The sequence below is a fragment of the Berghia stephanieae genome, chromosome 2, assembly GCF_034508935.2.
Source record: "Berghia stephanieae isolate SIO BIC M18660-M18661 chromosome 2, UCSD_Bste_1.3, whole genome shotgun sequence".
NCBI classification, from domain to species: Eukaryota; Metazoa; Mollusca; class Gastropoda; order Nudibranchia; family Aeolidiidae; genus Berghia; species Berghia stephanieae.
In genome coordinates, this window is record NC_088361.1 from 61976623 (window position 1) to 61991622 (window position 15000).

The window sequence follows — 15000 nt, forward strand, 5'->3', positions numbered from 1 at the left end:
TGATGTCACACTGGTCTTAGTGAGAATTACTCATAAACACGGATGGCAAAAAACAAGAACAAAGACCAGAGTGACGTCATCTTTGTTCTATCTATAGCTATAGACAGTGTGCGCTTGTCTAAAAAGCTCACAACATTGCCACCCGGAAGAATAACGGACCAACACACAAAACTATGTGTAACCTTAAACGTTTATAGTCTGGTAATACAGTTAAGTGAGAATTATTCATAAACATATTCTCGTTCACGCTATTATCTATAAGATGTCTTTCTTTACCAGCGTTGTATTTTATCTGCGGTTTTTTTTTTTGTTTTTTTTTTTTTTTTTTGTCATCGCATTCGTACTATATTGGGGTTGATCTATATTACCTCTCCGTGTGCTCGGGGCCATTTGTCACATTGCAGAATGTGCTCAAAGTGACTCACATAGTGAAAAGTGTTCACAGTGTTCGAACTATCCAATATCACAATACGCTTCAACAGTCGTAACGTCACTTCCCTCGTAATGACGCATGGTAAGTTAGTAACTGGCTCTAAACTATCGGGAAAATGGCGGACGCCCTTATGAAATATTTATCCGACGAAGAGGGGAAAAAAATTACAAATCTGATCATGTTTTGACTTTTACACATTCTGATCACAAGACATATGAAAAGTTCTAGCCAGTATGAAGATAAAAAGTACCAATTTTCTTTGTTTAGAACCACGATGGTCGCCGTTGCTGGGCGACTTGACATCAGACTATTGAATCCAATTGGTCATTTTTTTTCAGCTTGACACATTATTTGTATGTTTACACCTTCTTAAACAAAAGCAGCGTGTTTACATTTCTAAAGAGATGTCCAATCCTTAGACAGCAACATACCATTCGATCGATGACTCGGTTGGACGAAAGCCTGAATATAGACCGCTCCCATTACCACCAGCACCTCTTGGGTATTTTATATAAATTGATTATTTACAAAAAGGAGCCGATATACGTAACCGGTTGATGACAAAGGATGTGTACATTGGCTTATTCAGTATATTATTGTTGACAGAAAAATCATTGGCGTATGGCACTCTACTGTCGTTCTCGGAAAAAAACATGTATTTAACATTTAGGCCAGAAAACTCGTCCTTAAATATCAATCGGTTAAAATGATCCTCTTTATGCCAGAAATATTTCAAACCAAGGTCTGATCGAGTTAAAGAAATAAATATAGCTTTAATTTTTGGGGGGCAAATTACAATCTATATCTAAATCTTGAATAAGTAGTAGAAATGCATAATCAGTGAGAAAAATTAACGCATCAAAACATTATGTCCTGTTACAATTTAATCTATGTAGAATCGTGTATTGTTGTGATAACTATCTATATTATTTTTAAAAAAAAAACAATAAAAGGATGCGGTTCCACGGCCACGGACACCACCATTAAACGACCAGTTTGTTTGTGGAGTAGGTCGGGTAGAAGTAGTTGTAATGGTGGTGGTGGTGGTGGTGGTCGTGGTGGTGGTGGTACAAGTAGTATTTATAGAAGTATAATATTTATTTATAATATTTATATTTATTTATAGTATACAGTAGTAGCAGCAGCAGCAGTAGTAGTAGTAGTAGTAGTAGTAGTAGTAGTAGTAGTAGTAGTAGTAGTAGTAGTAGTTATTGTAGTAGTAGTAGTAGTAGTAGTAGTATAGTAGTAGTAGTAGTAGTAGTAGTAGTAGTAGTAGTAGTAGTAGTAGTAGTAGTAGTAGTAGTAGTAGTAGTGTAGTAGTGTATAGTAGTAGTAGTAGTAGTGTATTAGTGTAGTATAGTAGTAGGTAGTAGTATAGTAGTAGTAGTAGTAGTGTAGTAGTAGTAGTAGTAGTAGTAGTAGTAGTAGTAGTAGTAGTAGTATAGTAGTGGTAGTAGTTAGTAGTAGTAGTAGTAGTAGTAGTAGTAGTAGTAGTGGTGGTAGTAGTAGTAGTAGTAGTAGTAGTAGTAGTATAGTAGTAGTAGTAGTAGTAGTAGTAGTAGTAGTAGTAGTATATAGTAGTAGTAGTAGTAATAGTAGTAGTAGTAGTAGTAGTAGTAGTAGTAGTAGTGGTAGTAGTAGTAGTAGTAGTAGTAGTAGTAGTAGTAGTAGTAGTAGTAGTAGAATAAGAAACAAGATGAATGAACGAGAGCGTATGACAGTAAAAAACAAAAGGGATGGATGGGAAATTCCAAGAAAACTGTATCACAAGGTCATTCTTGACTGAATAAAAAATAAATTCCAAATAGAATTGAAATATGGTAAAAACGCATTAAAAATAAGTTCACACACGTGGGTTCGACTAATTTTGAGGTGCTTAGTTCGATTATGATATTTTTTAAAATATATATTTAAGCACAAAAATGTGTTTCTTATAAATCTCAGACAAAGGGAATGGCTGATGACTCATCACACGTTCCGACCAAAATAGTGCATGAACTATTCCCAGCGTCTTGCCGGAAATGGGCTATAGACCTAGCGTTCCGGATCGGTGCCAGTGGTCACGGGTTGCTTTTCTTTAAGTAGTCAGGTATAAGAAAATAATGCTGTCCTATTTTTCACGACAGACTACCGACGTTTAGTCTGTTCGATTCTGTTTTGGTGGACACGGGGCCTAAGACAGAACTTTTTTTCAGGAGCGTACGAATAGTTTCCCTGGTAGAATACGCGGTCAATCTAAATTTGATTTTAAGTTTATTTTATTCCAGACTGAAAATTTCAATTGTATGCATAACTTTTTCCTTTTTTTTTAAAAGTTAAATCAATTCAAACGCCTTTCGTTAGAATAAGTTATTAATTTTAGTGAGTAATATTGGTGTAAAAATGTGTATGTGAATGTAAATGTATCTGAGTTTGTGTGCATGCATCTGTGTGTGTTTGTTTCTTCATAATATGTGTTCTCAAAATTGTCAAAGAATGAATGTTTGAGTGACAATATTGTAAAGCGCCGCGGATCCCTTATGTGGAAGTTGAGCGCTATATAAGTTACTTTCTTCTTCTTCTTCTTCTTCTTCTTCTTCTTCTTCTTCTTCTTCTTCTTCTTCTTCTTCTTCTTCTTCTTCTTCTTCTTCTTCTTCTTCTTCTTCTTCTTCTTCTTCTTCTTCTTCTTCTTCGTATTATTATTATTATTATTATTATTATTATTATTATTATTATTATTATTATTATTATTATTATTATTATTATTATTATTATTATTATTATTATTATTATTATTATTATTATCATTATTATTATTATTATAATTATTATTATTATTATTATTATTATTATTATTATTATTTATTATTATTATTATTATTATTATTATTATTATTATTATTATTATCATCATTATTGACAAGAATCTAACAACTCTTACCTTGACAAAAATCAAGCGCCTAGTGTTCCCTAAAACGTTTCCTTATTGTATGAATATGAAAACAATGTTTACAAACATCAATTTCGATTCCACAACAAGAAAAAAGGTCATGTTTTGAAGACGGTGAACGGAACGCGCCAAAGGAGGAGAGGTTAATGAATGGGCTAAACTGCCGCACACTGAAATTTTTAAAAAGTTATCTCCAGAAAACTCATCCTTCTAATATTGACCGATTAAAACGACCCTCATTTTGATTTTTAAAAATAAACTCTCAATACCACCAGCACCTCTTGGGTATTTTATATAAATTGAAGTGTCAAGTTTGAGAGTTTTTGCCTAGATTGGGGTCATTATAATCGATCGATAGTTGAATACGAGTTCTCTGGCCAAAATTTAACACGTTTTTCCAGAGTACGGCTTGTAAAGTGGTGAATTTGGTCCAAAAGGGGAGTGGGGTTGGAGAGCGCGTCCAAAATCTGAATTGCCAATTGACATGGCGCCAAAGCACTGGCATTTCTTTCTTGTAATAAAATGGGGCATCCGATAGCGGAAACGTGCGGATTGTAATGCTTTGTTACATCATGATAATATATGAAAGCCAAGGACAGCAAACCGACGGCGGCAATTGTATGTGTGTGTGTGTGTATGTGTGTGTGTGTGTGTGGGAGGGGGGGGGGGTTATGTATGTGTCACGTGTCAAGGTATCGATTTGATGTATACATAATGAGTAAACTGCACCTAAAACGCCAACCATAGAACTAATGAAAAGCAGACAAACAATAGGGTATTGTTTGATTGTGCCAAAATTGGAATGTTGATTATTTCCTATTGCTAGACCTCAATGGTACACCTTTTGAATAATCTAGCCAAAAAACTCGCACTTCAAATATCAATTGATAACAGTGACCCACAACTTGTCAAAAACTCTCAAACCTAAGACCTTCCTGTAGTCTCATGTTTGAAAGTTTTGGACAAGATCATGATCATTTTAATTGATCGATATTTGAAGAACGCGATCTCTGCCCCATCTCCGTTTACCCTCACTCTCTTGTGATCCTAGAGCCATAACTCGATAAATCTATCGCTTTTTTACAAAAGCCATCGCATGATACAATCGTAACAAATTATAAACGTCCATATTACATGATCATCCCAGAAAGATTTAACCAGGCATGAATATCGACCTTGGTATCTTAGGGTTTTACTTCTGGATATTATTTGGAAAACAAAATTGTGGATATATAAAGATGGTTTTTAAAGAATTTATTGAATCATTGGCAAAAACCTAAGAAGCAATCGAAGGAATCAGTACAATAACGATATGAATGATAATGAACTACATTTCATTCAATCCGATATGATTCAAATGCCTTACAGAAGTCATATTATCATTTTGTCCTACCTGTTCATTCTGCCGTACTCTGGAAAAACTCGTCTTTAAAAATATGGCCAGAAAACTCGTCCTTCAAATATCGATCGATTTAGATGACTCTCATCTTAGCGAAAACTCTAAGATATGAAGTGAATAGAAAAGTGCCAGAAGACAATAGAGAATAAAAATTTTTTTTTTTCGCGGCGGTGGTGGGGTTTGAACCTGCGACCTTATTGGTACGACAACTCCGCCTGGCAGGTGAGAGCGTGGCTCTACCGTGTGAGCTATCCACGAACACAAAAATATTCGTTTCAAACTCAAAGTCATTACTAGATCCCTCTCTCACCCACTTCTTGAGACCGCCGATTCGTTCGTACACCACCATCGCGAATAATTTTGACCAGCAGTTAAGCTTAATAGCCAATATTCTCAACACAAACATATAACATAGAAACGATTGAGACATTGAGTATGCTCCGGTGTATGGGGTGAATTTTTAATTCAGAAAAGTGAGTGGAGCAGGCACTTATGTTGGTAACAACAAGATATGAAGTGAATAGAAAAGTGCCAGAAGACAATAGAGAATAAAAATTTTTTCGCGGCGGTGGTGGGGTTTGAACCTGCGACCTTATTGGTACGACAACTCCGCCTGGCAGGTGAGAGCGTGGCTCTACCGTGTGAGCTATCCACGAACACAAAAATATTCGTTTCAAACTCAAAGTCATTACTAGATCCCTCTCTCACCCACTTCTTGAGACCGCCGATTCGTTCGTACACCACCATCGCGAATAATTTTGACCAGCAGTTAAGCTTAATAGCCAATATTCTCAACACAAACATATAACATAGAAACGATTGAGACATTGAGTATGCTCCGGTGTATGGGGTGAATTTTTAATTCAGAAAAGTGAGTGGAGCAGGCACTTATGTTGGTAACAACAAGATATGAAGTGAATAGAAAAGTGCCAGAAGACAATAGAGAATAAAAATTTTTATTCTCTATTGTCTTCTGGCACTTTTCTATTCACTTCATATCTTGTTGTTACCAACATAAGTGCCTGCTCCACTCACTTTTCTGAATTAAAAATTCACCCCATACACCGGAGCATACTCAATGTCTCAATCGTTTCTATGTTATATGTTTGTGTTGAGAATATTGGCTATTAAGCTTAACTGCTGGTCAAAATTATTCGCGATGGTGGTGTACGAACGAATCGGCGGTCTCAAGAAGTGGGTGAGAGAGGGATCTAGTAATGACTTTGAGTTTGAAACGAATATTTTTGTGTTCGTGGATAGCTCACACGGTAGAGCCACGCTCTCACCTGCCAGGCGGAGTTGTCGTACCAATAAGGTCGCAGGTTCAAACCCACCACCGCCGCAAAAAAAAAAAAAAAAAAAAAAAAAAAAAAAAAAAAAAAAAAAAAAAAAAAAAAAAAATTTTTATTCTCTATTGTCTTCTGGCACTTTTCTATTCACTTCATATCTTGTTGTTACCAACATAAGTGCCTGCTCCACTCACTTTTCTGAGCGAAAACTCTCAAACCCGGGACTTAAAAAAATACTGTTGATGCTATGCGCTTTATAAAATTACTCATAACATCCCCCGCCGGATATAACGTACCAACACACACAAAACTATTTGTAGCCATAAACGTTTATAGTCTGATAGATAGAATTTAGTGAGAACTATTCATAAAAATGGGTGGCTAAAAACATTAACAAAGAGCTGAGTGACGTCAAAATCGTTCCATTTTTTGTCATAGATGTCGGTTTATGTAATGGTGTTGTCATTGACAACTGTCACTGATTACTGCCGATTATATGATAAGACAGTTTGCGATATCCATTATAGATATTTGATTTGATTGCCTGGTCGCTTTGCTGACATGATATCATTGGAAGATAAAAGAGTCATTTATCAACCAAAGTCGCTCACAAATGACGAAAAAGAAAATCATTAGTCTTGGCGAAGGAATTAAAAATAAGATACAAGTAATAAGATACAGGTTAATAAATATAATAAGGAAGAGGAGAAGGAGAAGAATGGATAAAGAGATACTGCATCCAAGTCATTCACTCCCTAAGAAATTCAGTATCAGATATCTCAACCTAAAGTGATTTTCATTTTATTTCTAAATCAATACATCTGCTATGTCAAAAGAATGGAATAATTTGTATTAACATGAAATCATCATCAAATAAAATTATTTTAAAGTCACTAGCTATTTTGCTTATTATTCGTTATTCATAAATAATGATTGTTTTGTTTGTTTTGTTTGTTTTCTTGTTTGTTTGTTTTGTTTGTTTTTGTTTTGTTTTGTTTTGTTTTGGGTTTTTTTTTCTTTGTTTTGGGGGGGGGGGTTGCGCGGAGAAGGGGGGGGGGGGGTAGTTTGTTTGATCGTAGAAAAAAACGGTCTGACAAATTTGACTTTTGATTTGCACCAATATGATTGAATGAGACACGAAAACTCACACGAACATATCTCTGGCACCATCATGTCGGTTTTCTGTTCTCCGTTTGAAGTCAGGAAATGACGACACTCCCGGCGAACTTTAACAACGACTGCTGATGCACGCAATGTTGATTTGTAGAATGAGGACACCGTCCTTTTGATATAAGAAGAGTGAGAAGAAATTGACTGATTATAAATGTAAAAGAGAAATTTATTGAAACGGGTATAAGTTGTTAGAATATGAATGATGTGGGACTTCGGTATGAACAGTACCAAAAATTGACCTTGTCAAAAAAAAAAAAAAGAGGCGTACTAAAAGTGTTAAAATGGAAACAAACTTTTTTTAAACGTTTTAATGACCGAAAGAGAGTAAAATGTCCCAAATTATCGGTTTATTTCAATGGTGAAATGGTAGAACTCGTTTATTATCAGTATACAGACCGAGTCCGATTTTTCGGGATAGATTTTCTTTTTACTACTAGACGGGTCTATGTACCTTCTCTTTCTTTTTAACAAATACCAATAAACAGAAATGGAAAATGATTTAAAACACATTGATTATTTTGTGTCTTTGCGAATGCCAGGGTTTGAAACGCCCATTTTCACTATTTCAATATTACAACGCACATTGACTCTCTCTCTCTCTCTCTCTCTCTCTCTCTCTCTCTCTCCCTCTCTCTCTCTCTCCATCTCTCTCTCTCTCTCTCTCTCTCTCTCTCTCTCTCTCTCTCTATCACATATACACACATACACATTCGGGCTCATCTCATCGTACCACCGTTATGAAGTGACCTATCACAAATCAGTTAATTAACACTATTATCATACTGTATCTACTTCTTAGCTTTCTACTAAATTCATTTTCTTATATTATGTTGACATCAATAGATACTTTACTAGATATTTAAATCTTTAATATAATTTGAACGTCCCTTGTTCCCTTTATAGATAGAATGCGCTTGGCCAAGGAGTTCACAACATTGCCATCCGGAAGTATAACGGACCAACACACAAACTATGTGTAACCATGAACTTTTATAGTCTGGTTAATACAGTTTAGTGAGAACAACTCACAAACGCGGATGGCAAAAACAATAACAATGGCCTGAGTGACGTCATCTGCATACTATCTATACTATGTAAGCATTCCCAATGCTTACAATATTATTATACTATACATATTACCAAGTTTTACTATACCACATTTATTTACTTATATTATGTTTATATATGTATTATTATTATTATTATTATCATTATTATTATTATTATCATTACAGATTATTACATCCACACAAATCCACACATACACACACGCATACACACACACACACACACACACACACACACACACGTATACACATACACCTACCCCACCCAATGTCAGTTTTCCTCGAGAAAGTTCTAAAAGGGTACTTGTGTACTTGTGGTTATTAGGGTTAAACCGGAGACAACTGTCAAAAAGTATTTGCCGCTACGTCACTTGCAAAAGTTTCGGTTAGGAATGATAAATAACAAATAATGATATTGGGTATGACAGAAATAGTGGGATTGGACGCAAAAGAAGGCTTGGGGGAAAGCAGCTGTACTGTTGGCCTTGTGGATAAAGAGTGAGGATAGCCATTCAGAAGACCATCCGATTATGTATGATTAAAATTAATATAAGACAGATTATAGATAGTTGAATAGACTGAGAACGGGATGGACGGATAGGATAGATTAATAGATAGATAGGTATATTATATATATATATATATATATATATATATATATATATATATAATATATATATATATATATTTTATATAATACACACATTACAAAAACGAAAACCATGAAATAATAGTGCTCAACTTTTTTATTTATACAATATTTCAAGTATAATTATGATCAACTTCTATAATATTGTTTCGAGCATTCGCTCTCATCAGGAAGTCAAAGTAGATTGTTGTGTTTATCGTCCTTTTCCTGCTTCGCTATTATGTTGTTTTGTAATTACATAAAAGGTGTTTGTTTCTATGTCTGCATGAAGATATTAGTTTGTTTCTTCTGTTGATTGTAGCCATGTACGGTTTTCTGATGCCATATATCTTCTTCTTCAAGTACCAAGTCTGTGCCAGACATCGGTGATCATGATACGCCATTCATCTCTTTGATCAGATAACCTCAGAAAACTAATATTACTCTTCTCTTTCTTTGTCACCCAGCTGTTCAAACTATTCAAATATGTTTTTCTTGGTCAACCTTTACTCTTTTTACCTTCTATCTTTCCTGTGAGAGCAAGATGTTCAATACATTTATGTCGATTTAGGTGTCCTAAAAATTGCATTTGTCTTTTTCTTATTGTACGAATTAATAACCTTTTAGTTTCAGCTTGCTCTAATACTTCTTCATTAGTTTTCTTCTCTGTCCATGAGATTCTTAACATCCTTCTAAGAAACCACATTTCTGCTGCCTCCAGTTTCTTTCTAATGTCTTCTGTAATTGTCCAGCTTTCGCAGCCATATAATAATACTAACCATACGTAGGCCTATATATATGTATATATTATTGTAATTATTGTAATATTTACCACGATATTGGAGTCAGTCTACATCGATGTTTCAGGCCTTCCAGCCATCGTCAGGACTGTGTGTTACACAATGTCCTGACGATGGCTGGAAGGCCTGAAACATCGATGTAGACTGACTCCAACATCGTGGTAAATATTACAATAATACTTCGCTCCATTGTTACATGCCGAGCACTATTCGTACCATATTTGTATCCAACACGATTCAATATATATATATATATATATATATATATATATATAGAGAGAGAGAGAGAGAGAGAGAGAGAGAGAGAGAGAGAGAGAGAAAGAGAGAGAGAGACAGAGAGACAGAGAGAGAGAGAGAGAGAGAGAGAGAGAGAGAGAGAGAGATTTGTAAAATCCCATACTGCTAATTATCACATAGCTCCTTATGGTTTTTCCGACAAACCGTCATTGACTAATGGGATACAAAATCATCTAATCATGAGCACATTACGTTCTATTTTCTTATTAATCTCATGTGTGTGTGTGTGTGCGTGTGTGTGTGTGTGTTGTGTGTGTGTGACTGTGTTCCTGCGTGAATGAGTCTATGTGGATGTATGTGTGTTTAAGTGTGTATCATAGCATTTCTGTCAACCTATCACTTTACGATGTCCCAGGTTCGAGAATTTTTTTCAAGATGAGGACCATTTAAATCGATTGATATTTGAAGGTCGAGTTACTTTGAAAAAATTTTAATTCGTGACTTCCTAGAGTCCAGCAGTTAATCGGTACTCTGCAGATGACGCTAATTAAATGGATTTCGTTTCCTGCTAAAAAATTACGAAGTGAGTATTTCGACAATATTACTCAAACATCTTTTAACCAGCTAACTGGTTTGAAAGTTTATGCGAAGATGAGGGTCATTTAAATCGAATGATATATTTGTGGGCGCATTTTCTGGCCAAATTTTTAAATACGATTTTTCCACGGTACAGCAATTAACGGGTTAAGATGATGTTCTATCCATTTGGGCGTAGATGAAAATTTCATCAAACAGGAGATTGGCTTTTGTTCAGTTATAGTTTTCCAGTCCAATCATTACTATAAACAAAAATAGGGTCACTCAAGTTTAAATCAAAGGGCAATAAATTGTATTCGATAGCTTTGATAATGAAATACAACCATAAAAGATCTGAACAAGTGTTTATGAAAGGTGCCAGACAAAGCAAGGCAGAAAAATACAAGAAAAAAAAAGCAGTCGACCTCGAACACACTTGCTCAGATCTTTATCTTGAACCGGTGTCTGTTCCTTACTTTCATAATTTGATATTGACAAATATTAACTATTTCAACCCATATTTAAAATCTTAAAATAACAAATTGCCATTCAAGAGTTATTAAAAACATGTTTAGAATGTTATTGTTTTAAGCTGCTCTTTAAAAAGTAGCTTTGTGGCATAGATAGTGTTAGACTTTCATCCTGACTGGTCCAGATTCGAATCACGCGAATATACTTTTTGTGATGAAGTATCATCATTTTCAATTGTACCAGTTTGCGTATACCACATGAGTTTTTTATCTTCTTTATAACATTGCCAGAAAAATCATGGGCGGGCCTATTTAGCCATAATGCCCGTAAAGTTCTTGGCCTATTGCCCAAATGGTCTCTCCCCCAAAAAATAATACTCCATTATTACTATTTGTCTCTTTTTCAACTACCGTAAAAATGTTATCAATAACCAAACAAATTAAGCAAATTAAATATTATGTTTTAAACCTAGTATTTTTTCTTGGTTTAGAGTGCTGGGGAGGCACCTAGATTTTGGCAACATGTAAACTTTGATATACGTTTCCAAGAGACAGAAACAAAACAGTCTGTGCCTATATAAAATGTGAGCGCCAATTTCCTTCAGATATTAATGCTTTTAAATCATTGCTCTTTCCAGAGATAACTTGATTATTTACAAGACCCATTGATTTTAATCTGCACAGATAAATAAATGTTTAAAATGTTCCTATTGACGATTGCGCTGATGAATATAAATCTTTTTGGCCATTTCCCAATCAAGTCTACCAATGGTGTAATCTACAAATGCATATGATGAGTAATGTGGACCCCGTCTGTGTTTGCGTGTATTTGTGTGAGAGATCAGAGTATAGTTTAACGCCTTTTTCCAAGCGCTGAGATTATTAAAGATGTCAATTCCCCTTTGAAGTATATTTGCGATAGTTCTCTCAATCCTAAGAAAAACATTTTCATGTCTCCATCAAGATTCGAACCTACGACCTCCAGATTCAAACGAGTTACTTTGCCACCGACTTGCCGTTTTCTTTCATTCTATCAATCAAATGAGAAAATAATAATAAAATGAACGGATTATAAGCAAAGCTAAAAATGATATTGATCTAGATAAAGAAGAAAATAGGATCTAGAGCATATATTGAACAATGCTTCGGGATACGTATCACTGTATATTATATTTGTTTAAGACAAATCAATGAATTATAGTCCGTTCCACAACCCGTGCGCACGCGTTCACGTGAATATCTTTACAACATTCTGATGGATTGTATTGAAAATTGGCTCGAACATTAGAATTGTTAGTGACATTAAGCCGATTTTTTTCCATTGGTTACAGAACCATACTATGGGATTTTTCTTCTTTACGCTATATAAAAAACGAAGGGTCTGGGATGAGTGAACAAGGGATGGTTTACAATATCAGTATTATACTCAGTGAATTCTGTTGTGATGACGATCACTGAACTCCCCACAGGCTTGACCAGGGGTTTACTTTTTACGAGATTCATGTGCGCTAATCACTAACATTGCCATCCTGGGTTCAAAATGACAGCAAATTGTACACTTTGTCCACACATGACACACAATTGTTACATTTTAATAGTTGAAAATTAGAGGCGTAGCTGCCTGTTAAGATTTCTACATTCATAAAAAACTCACATGAGGAAAATTTTCAAGAATTTCTCCAGAGAGGTGAAGCGCGGAATTATTTTTCAATACATGAGACAAATAGCAATATTATGAATAGCTTGCCAACAACCAGGAACTCAGAGTAGAAAGGATAAATTAATAATTATGTCAGTTTGGTTATGCGCCTCTTGTATCTGAAAACTGCGGTTCCTTTGAAAGATTATACTGTACAAAAATTACATGGGATCGGGAGTTAAAGAAGTTTAGATTCAGTGACATTTCACATTATCACACTCAAAGCCCCCCCCCCCCCCCCCCCCCCTTCCCGAGTGAACAAAATTCAAGAATGGTAAACATTTACCCTGCTCGATGGGTGACCACTGAGTTTTGTCTGACCTAAATGAGTTGTGTTGATCAACAGTTGGTCGGGGATTTTGTTTTTGTGAAAGGCATTTATTTCTCCTTGTCCTATCGAAGACGGGCTTAAAAATTCGGAGGACCACCCTTTGGGGTGGGGGGCGGGGGGGGTAGTTACATCATAAGCACCTCACAGGCTGCTTGTGTCGTCCAATAGATTACATGCCCGTTGTCCACCAGGGAAGAGATACATTGTGACATTAAACGCTATGAACTTTTTTTCAACACTGTTAAGTATAGTAATATTTAAATGATATCTATTGTTACATTATGTCAAATACTATTTCAAACAACATTTTTTTACAACCAAAAATTATTTGCTAAGCTACTCCACTGAATACAACTTAGTTGTGAATATTTTCCCCCACGGGAAAGAGACTCAACACACGCCATTACTTTAAACATTTTAAAGTTTGAGTCATTTTTATTGCAAACTATGAAAAGATTCGGCATTGTGGGAAAACTGTTTGGTCTATCTCTATCGGTATTTATAATTCGTATTGAATGTCACTTAAAATATTAAGCCCGCGTGCAAAACTTCACATCATCACATTTCGTAACTTTGGAGGAATTTGCGATATACCCTTGGAACGGACTAGACTATAGTCATGAAAATAAAAGCTGCTTAGTCTATAACAACAAAATTATACAAAGTATCATAAAATCAATTCACTCATCAAGCCAACTGGCAATTATTGTTGCTAAAAGGGATTTGTATTCTCTTGAAATTAAAGTGTTACATTGTATTGTATGCTAATCCAAAATCTGACGATAAGTCAGCATGAACCGATTTTGGTTGCAAGTGCGTGATAACCGGTCAAAAAAAAAAACCCTATGAAGTTCTAATTTTATTGGAAAACGATGCAGCCTATACTATTTATTGATTTTAGGATTGTTGCTATGACATCTATAATAGAAGACATTGTAGAACGATGCAATTACTTTTTAAAGTTACAAATCTTGCATCAGTCTAAGTTTATTTAACCAGATAACTGCCGAACTCTGGAAAGACAAGTATTTTAAAATTTGGCCAGAAAACTCGTCCTCCAAATATCGATCGATTTAAATTACCCCCATCTTGGTAAAAGCTCTAAAACCTGAGACTTCGCGAAGTGGCTATAATCTCTAGGAAGCTCCAGTTCTCCTCCCCCCCCCCCCCCCCCCCCGCCCCCGCCCCCCACCAACCACACTTTCATATCTCGTCCCCCACTGTTCTCCTTGTTGCTTGGGGACTTCCTCTTCTTCTCTTTCCTTCTGGCGTCCAGTAGTCGTCGGACTTATTCAGACTGGGTTTGTGTCCTTGGTTAAGACACTTTACGAAATGTAATGGGTGTATAAGTACATATTACGGATTGAGATTAATTCAGTTCCTTGGCAGTTGTAGTGGCTGAGGGTTGACGTTACATAATGCATGTATAATGGCAAATCCCCTGAGAATTTGACTTCCGTCCCGTTTTGATCCCTGTAGTATAAATTGTATACTTTTTTGAAGACAAGAAATGTCCAAGAATTTATCTCCTTAGTTGGTCCTCGGTAACATTGAATATGCTGTGTATTTGATTCTACATGAATTTTCAAACCAATATTTTAAATTGATACCCCTGACACAGAGCCCAATCAAATACAGCTTATCATGCATTAAACGCATTTCACAATATCCCAGTAAGATTAAATTGATTGTCTATCTGTGTTTAGATATAAATATTGAAAACAAACGAACATAATGGACTTGGTTTGTAATTATTTCTTTAGCAATCAAGACGAAGCTCACTGACTGTAGCGAGAAAGTGGTTGGGGTTGGGGGGAAGGGAGGGTGGGGGAATGGGATTCTCGAAGTTGAATACCACCAAGCTACTAAAATAAAGTAGGTGGCAAGTAGAAGGTCATTAGTTAATGAGCACGTGCTAGGGCCATTATAAAAAGTATGTCACCGTCGTGTGGGTTGTGGTTTTTTTTTA

General features: G+C 35.5%; 1 protein-coding gene across 3 annotated transcripts in view; it reads right to left on the reverse strand.

Moving 5' to 3' along the window:
- The window catches only part of LOC144965286 (calcitonin gene-related peptide type 1 receptor-like), a 262580-nt gene that overhangs the window by 160087 nt on the left and 87493 nt on the right, over positions 1-15000 (reverse strand). Inside the window, exon 4 of one of the 3 annotated variants that reach the window (XM_078900473.1) lies at positions 7199-7332. The exons of the other annotated variants lie outside the window; for them this stretch is intronic. The gene's annotated coding sequence lies outside the window, so the exon portion shown is untranslated. The remainder of the gene's footprint in view (positions 1-7198; positions 7333-15000) is intronic. 3 annotated transcript variants of the gene reach the window in all.